The sequence below is a fragment of the Neovison vison genome, chromosome 6 (assembly GCF_020171115.1).
Source record: "Neovison vison isolate M4711 chromosome 6, ASM_NN_V1, whole genome shotgun sequence".
Classification (NCBI taxonomy): domain Eukaryota; kingdom Metazoa; phylum Chordata; class Mammalia; order Carnivora; family Mustelidae; genus Neogale; species Neogale vison.
This window is the reverse complement of record NC_058096.1, coordinates 86,640,555-86,648,234: the sequence shown is the minus strand read 5'-3', so window position 1 is coordinate 86,648,234 and position 7,680 is coordinate 86,640,555.

Here is a 7,680-nt window from a genome sequence, read left to right as displayed (position 1 = left end):
CATTATCCTTTCCTTCTTTCCATCAACAAAAGTTTATTAAATACCTACTCTGAGTCAGACATCGTATTACACGCAGGAGTTAGAGCAAAAAATATCTGCTGTCATAGAGCTTACATTCTAACGGCAGTGACAAATACCAGACGGTAAAAACGATCAATATTTCAGACTGTAATAAGCACGATGGAGGAAATAAATAGGGGTATTTGATAAAGAGTGACAAAGAAAAATGGTTTCAGACAGGTTCTTAGAAAAAGCCTACGGGAGGAAGTAGCACTTAAGCTGATAGGAAGGCCTGAGGAAAGAGCACTGACGAATCAGAGGGAGTTCATCACAGGAGGAGCAAGAAGGGCTTTCCAAGCAGCAGGAGCCCAATGTGCCCCGTCACAGAGAGAGCGGGAAGGCCCAGCCTCTGCATGTCTGGGGTGAGAGAGAGAGAGTGTGTGAGCCTGGCATGGTTCTCCTGGCACACATGGAGTAGCTGCTATAATCCATAAAAATTTGGGCTTTGCCCCGCAGGCTGTAAGACATCACTGAATGTTCAAGCAGGGGAGAGACCCGGCTGCTGTGTGGAGGGTGGTTGCAGACGAGACAAAACAGGAAGCAGGAAAAGCAAGTGGGAGTCAGTGTAGTCCAGGTAGTAAGAGACAGGGAGACTCACCCATTTGTTGCCATTATTTTACAAATTAAAAGATCAAGCCACTCTGGAAAATAATCATTATTGTATTTAATATCTGTCTGAAAAGTGAGTTTGTAACTTAATTAAATTGGAACTTAACTTTACAGTTGGAGTCTAGATGGGTCCTGAGAATTGTGGGGTTAATATAGATCACCTCGAGAAAATGAAGATGAGAGAGCAAAGCAGGAGTCTACATGTGGGAAAATTCTTGATGACTATGATTAATAATTATTTTCCCTTAGGAATATGAGATGAGGTTTAGTCATTGATCAAGGTTTATGTTCAAAATACACAATGAATCGGAGATAATTTTGCACTAGGCAGTGCAACCTAGACACACAAATGTTTGCCTAGAAATGATGCTCATTAACTTTTGTCTCCCTAAGACCAGAGTTAATGAATCCCTAGCTTCTCTGAGTGGATTTTAGGAGTAAAGGGAGTTCTTAGTCCCAGCTGCTGATAGAACAGCTTGAGTGGGACAAACTGGGTTGGGCTGAGAGGTTTCCCTGCGTTCAGGGAGGGAAGGAAAAGAGACAGGGTTGTAAGACGTCTGAGCTCTGGTCAAAACACAGGGATGATTCTGCGCTTGTTCTACGGGGATGTAGGTCTCCCCCCTTTAATTTTCCCGCTTCAGGAATAAGGGAAGGTGGAATGGAGAGTTAGGGGCAGCAGCTGCAAGGGATCCCTACCGTCACACCTACTTCCTGCCAGGTCACCCTCAGGACGAAAGTCCCACTACAGGAGGAAAAGGAAAATGGGGAAGGACAGTTGCCACCGCGACCTCCTTCTTTCCTGGAGAGCTACATCCATCCACTGATCCATCCTACCCTCCTTTCTTTCCTAACGTGCCTAGTGTTGAGCTCTCGACGCTAGGCAACCTCGAGAGGGAATTTCCAATCCATTCTTTTCCTTCGGCCCCGTTCTTCCAACGAATTCAGACAAGCCTTCTAAAGCCCAGATTTTGAATTCCTTCGCAAATGTAATGCCATCAAAGGGAAGAAGGAGAAATTGTATAACTGCAGATTATTTCTCACTTGACTTTTTAAGGGCGATTCCAGAGTGATTGTAATCAGCTCTGATAAGCTTTGCTCATCCCTTTGTATTGATAGATGCAGCGAAAGCACCATAATTTCTATAATCCAGTGGGAGACTACTTCTCCCAGAGTGTCTAAATAAGTGAATCCATTGCGATTTTATTAAAGACATTGAATATCATACTAAATCCCACCAAGTTACGTGTTTCTTGTATTTAACAAGGGTGCAGTAAAATAGAAACGTTCTCAGCATTTTTCTGTTTGATAAAAGGGATTGGCTTTGGCTCAGAATCTAATTCTTAAAAAAAAGAAGAAGAAGTCCAGCAGCAAACATACTTTTTTTTTTTCTTTTCCTCAGTGCATGTCACCACTTTCTCAGTTACTCCTCTTTTCCTCCAACCCTGTCTTAAATCAAGGCAGTATGACAGGAAGCAGAATGTTCCAAATGGCTAGTGAAGAGGGTGGTACAGGATGGGGCAGGGAAAACGACATGCACTCTGCAGAGCTGGGAGGAATCAAAACAGGGCAGGACAAAGTCATAATTCAGGTGGAAAAGTGAACTCCCCCAACATGGGTGAGGAGACAGGTTAAAAATATACATTAAATTGAGACATAAAAATAAGCCCTCATTGCACATCTCCAAAACCTAAAGAAACCTTTAAGGATGGGATTTGGCAAAGCCAAGAACAAAACTATTACAACTCCATTTCATCTTTTTTCATTTCCTTCGCAGGAATTCCGAGTGTCTGCCAACGTGGTTTTCCTGCTGTAGAGATAAGGAGGAAGGAGTTGGGGAAAACACAGTGTGAATATCTGTGTGTGCGGCTGGAGAATTTTTTGGCTGATGGAGTCTGCTAATTGTAAGACAGCCGGGGAGCTGAGTGTGAAAGGTGGGCGACGTGGAGTAGAGGCCAGTTGGCTGTACTTCCTGCTCCTTTTTTCTATAAACCTACAACTAGTCTGAACAATAAAGTCCATTAATTGGAAAAAAGGAGAAAGCAATGGAGTCTGAACATGATTGATTTCTTCACTTATTTGTTTATTACTTGGTCCCAGTAACAGTTAATAATCTACAGAGCTACTGTTGAAAAACTGAATTTAAAATTGACATGTACTCACAATACCTTTTTGCTAATAAAGGTACTATGGCCTGTCACTAAAAATCTCTGATGAAGCCAAACTGAGTTCCATGTTAGAAACTTCCTCCATGAAGCAGAGATTTCACTCTTTCCTACGTCCTTGATACAAATGATTTATATGCCCATTAAATAAGTATATGCAAACCTCAGCAAACCACTTTACCTTTCTGGAGACCATGCAGAGTGCCTGCTGTAGGACATTCCTGTGTAGGGAATCACTATGGAAAAAGAGGAGGAGGTCCTCTCTCCTGCTCCATCAGGTCCATCAACAAGTAGCCAGAGGTTCCCTGATGGGGGATGTTCTGGGGAAGCTTCAGGATACAGAATCTAAGAGATTGGAGGGTTTCAAAGAAAAGGAGTTTGTCTTTGAGGGAAAAGGTGGTTTTTGAACCACCTAGATACAGAATTTTCATCACTAGCAACTTTCCTTCCATTGATAGCCTTGCTCCTTGGTGCTGAAAGGTGTGTGTTGCTCCTTTTATTGGCCTATTCACATGCTCAGATGTAGGGAACTCAAATATTAAGGAAAACTACTAAAGATATGGCATGAAAGAAGTGCTTTTTATAAAAATATTTCTAATTTCCAAACTTCCACTTGTCTTTAATTTCTGCAATGTTTAAGATCCTTCATCCTTTTTTTTCAGCCCAGGGTTCTGAACCTACTCCAGTCCTCTGACCATCTCATAAACAGACATTTGGAAAGTCAGAATTTTGCCAACAGACATGGTCTACATCCCGAAATTTATCAGTCCCTATCCCTCCCATTGGAATCTGAACTAGTTTTGGAGCCATTAACTTAAATCAAGCTTAAAGAAGGCAGCATAGAAAATCTTTAATCAGAAGTTGCCAAGAGAAATTAATCCAGGCCTATAGGTATTGGAGTTAGTTCCTGCCCTGTCTCTAGTTCTCAAAAAATTATTGAAAAACCCTTAATTGCTCCGTACCACTCAAAAGGCAAATTTTCAGCACACTGTGGTGATGCAACATGGGGGCTTAAGTGGGTAGGAGAAGAATCCATGAAACAAGATGGGATAGGGAGGGAGACAAACCATAAGTGACTCTTAATCTCACGAAACAAACTGTGGGTTGCTGGGGGGAGGGGGGTTGGGAGAAGGGGGGTAGGGTTATGGACATTGGGGAGGGTATGTGCTTTTGGGTAAATTGGAAGGGGAGATGAACCATGAGAGACTATGGACTCTGAAAAACAATCTGAGGGGTTTGAAGTGGCGGGGGGGTGGGAGGTTGGGGTACCAGGTGGTGGGTATTATAGAGGGCACAGCTTGCATGGAGCACTGGGTGTGGTGAAAAAATAATGAATACTGTTTTTCTGAAAATAAATAAATTGGAAAAAAAAATAAGAAAAATAAAAAAAAAAAAAGGCAGAAACCTGGAAGGGTATGGGCCACACTGTATTTATCCAGGTTGTGCTAATCCTCTGATCCTAGCGTTGTCCTGCTTTCTCAGACTCTGTAATTTAGCATTAGGCTCCAAGACTTCATTGTGGATCTGGGTTCTATGAACTCCAGGAGAGGGAGCCCTGAGCCTGGGTCACTAGGAACTGTGGGGGGGATTGGAGGGGCAGGGTGGGTGTGAGGAGTAAGTGGCTTTGCCACTAGGACTCAGTGTCCTATATTAAAAACAATAAGTTTGGACTAGAGGAGCCAGAAATAAAGTCTTCACTAGTTCTAAAATAGTGAGACTCTTTAACCAACAAATTCTGCCTAATCAAAGCACTCAATAATTAAATAGTATTATATCTTCATTTTGTCACCTGCTCTGGGGCCTATTCTAGGACTTCAGAATCAGGTCATGGGAAGCTCTACCTATAGCAGTGGCTCCGGAAGACACTTTAGAGATCAAGGGCTCTCCCAGGGAGAACTGAGAATCCCAGAATAACGGTATCTCTGATAAGCATCAGGTTTGGTATCAGCCCAGAGAAGAACAGAAGGGAAACTGTCCCCGAAAAATCTTCCAAGACATTAATGCTTCGCATCAAAACCAGCAGTCACTTTCTCTTTCAGGACAGCCTTGCTATTTAATACCACAAAAGACCAAGGACAAAGAATGGCATTGTATAAGCTCTGTAACTCAAGCAATTAGCCAGGTAATGGTCTGTGGGGTTCATTATAGCAGAATGTCAATTAAAACACTTGGAAGGAAATTATGCAAAGCCCTTAGATTTCAAATCTTATAAACTACCCAGTAAGACTAAATTATAGTAAATGTCATATCACTATAGTAGGTATCCCATAAATGAAAGTAAAGTTTTTCTAATATGGACTCTTGCTTAATATCTCATAAATCCAAGAAATTAAAAAGAGCGGCCAAGTGTCTAGTCTTGATTCAACAATAAAGAAAATGAGATCAAGGATGTCATGTTTGAATTGAATATCTTCTTCCCTACCTTTGGTCTAATTAAGTAATACTTTGTGTATCTCTAGTTAATTGTTTTTTAAAGATTAAAAAATGTAACTATTAATTTGGATTTCTGACAATGGACCTTAAGCAGGAAGATAAGAGGAGGAATGGGTAAAATGTGAATTTCAGAAAGCAAATTATTTCTCAGAAAGATCTTTAGATAAGATTTCTCTGTTTAATAACTTGTCTGACTTCATTCCCACAGAAGCACAGTACTTCTTTTTTTGTGTATGTGTAGATACGTCATCAGAAAAACTGACTTCTTCAAAATAGAAAATAAATGATAGAGCTCTTTATGAATTTTCAAAAAGTGCAAATAGCATTTTGCATCCAACAGTTATTTTTCCTAAACACTGGTAGAAAGAACATGATATATAAAAATTAGTTTCTGTCCTGAAAACACTCAAGTCAAGTTTAAGCCAGCAGTTAATTTTTATTCATGAATTATAGATGCTTTAGAGAAGGGAGGGAAAATAAAATGACTAATAGATCTAGAAATGTAATGTTCCACTAATTCTATCATCAAAAGCTAAATGCATGTTGAATTGGTATTTTTATTCATAATTGTTCTGTAAAAAAAAAAAAAACACAGGCATAACACATAACACAGAAAACAAAATATCTTTTTTCCTTACCAGATAACTGTTATGAGAGAAACCATACTTTTCATGTGACTGCCTACATCATCTCAACTGAAGATAGACCACAATATTATAACCTAAACAAAAGCTGATTTTTAAGACCTTCATTGCACATCAGCTCTGAAAGGGGATTAAATATTGCATGGAACCAAAAATACATAATTCTATCCCCGTAATCTCAATATATTACCATCTCCCTTTAGAATTTATTCATTCTGCTTATCTCACAGATATTCATAAACTTAGTGACTTCAAAATTAAAAATGATTCTATACTCCATACCACAATCTACACATTTCAAAAATCAATACAAAAAATAGATTTAATACCATAGAGGAAAGACTGCCTTCTATCATTTGCATGCTTTGATCATTTCTATTCATATTCTTATTTCCTTGGGGCAAATTATATCAACAGGACTTTTTTAAGCCTAGGATCTTATTGCGAAAGGCCTGATGGAAGATAAAATAAATCAATGTTTATAATCATCACCTACCTTATGGATGTTTCCTTATCAGTAATCCCTCTCCTAGAAGGCACATTGGAAAATTCAATCTCATTTATCATTAGACAGGGGTCTGTTTTATTTCTTTCAAGATTTGCCCCTACCCAATGAGAGGTGAGTGCCCTTGGTGAGGGGAGTGGTGACTTTTTCTGACTCTGAAGAAAGGCTCTGAAATCCGATGAAAGGCAAATGCCTTGGGAATACTGAAGTCTTAGCTCTTCACTGGCCTGACCTTGTCTTGAGAGATTATCTTTCATCCTAATACTTTAAGGTCGTGACATCGTAATGTCCAACAACTCTCCTGTTTAGTAAATATATGTTTCTGAAGGATCTCCCCTGGAATCTGTTATTTAGGCAGCATCTGGGTATTCGGAAGCCTCTGCTTCCATTGCTGAGTGAGCCCTCAGTACAGGAGAACAACCACTTGCGTGACATTTCTGAACACACACACCCCACCATCCCCTCCCCACCCCCTGCTGCCTTTTACTGCATGGACCTGCCAGCCATTGACAATTGACCAAGACTTGTAGATTCCTGGCCAGGTCCAGGAATATCTAGGAAGGTATCCTTGCCATCTTGTTCAGGACTATAACAAGAGGTCCCCAAGAATTCATAAATTACAAAAGCACTATCGGCCTCTTGATAGATCAGCAAGCAAGCATGCAAGCAAGCCAGCATTCACGGGAGCCTGACAAGCATCTGCTCACAGAGCAAGACAAAGACCAACAGGGTTCCTACTCTCATGGAGTTTATATCTTAATGGGAGAGGCATTTAAAGCAAAAATATGCAAATAGTAAATATCAGGGACTAATAAGCTAGTAAGCATTATGTACAAACTAAAATAAAATGAAGTAATGGAGAGTGACCAACTACCTTCTTTAAACTGGATGCTCAGGGAAGACCTTTCTGACAAGCTGGCACTGAAACTGCAGCAGTCTGAGTGAAAAAGAACCATGGAGATGGAGGAAACCAGAGAATGGGCAAGACCATCCCAAATGGAGAGAGGCTGAGATGGCAACAAGCTTCAGACCATCAGAGCGACCCAAAATGGATCAGAACTCAGATCCAAAGAAAACCAATTTAAGTCCCAGACAAGCAAAATGATTGAGTACATTGCTGTACAATGATTAAGTACATTAACATATCTAAGACTGGACCTATAGGCGAGGACTGCTCCATCATCAAAACATAGAAAATGGAGTCTGTGAGGCACAAAAAGAATTAGAACCCATCCAGACAGTCCCAAGGAGCCTAAGCCAATGGGAT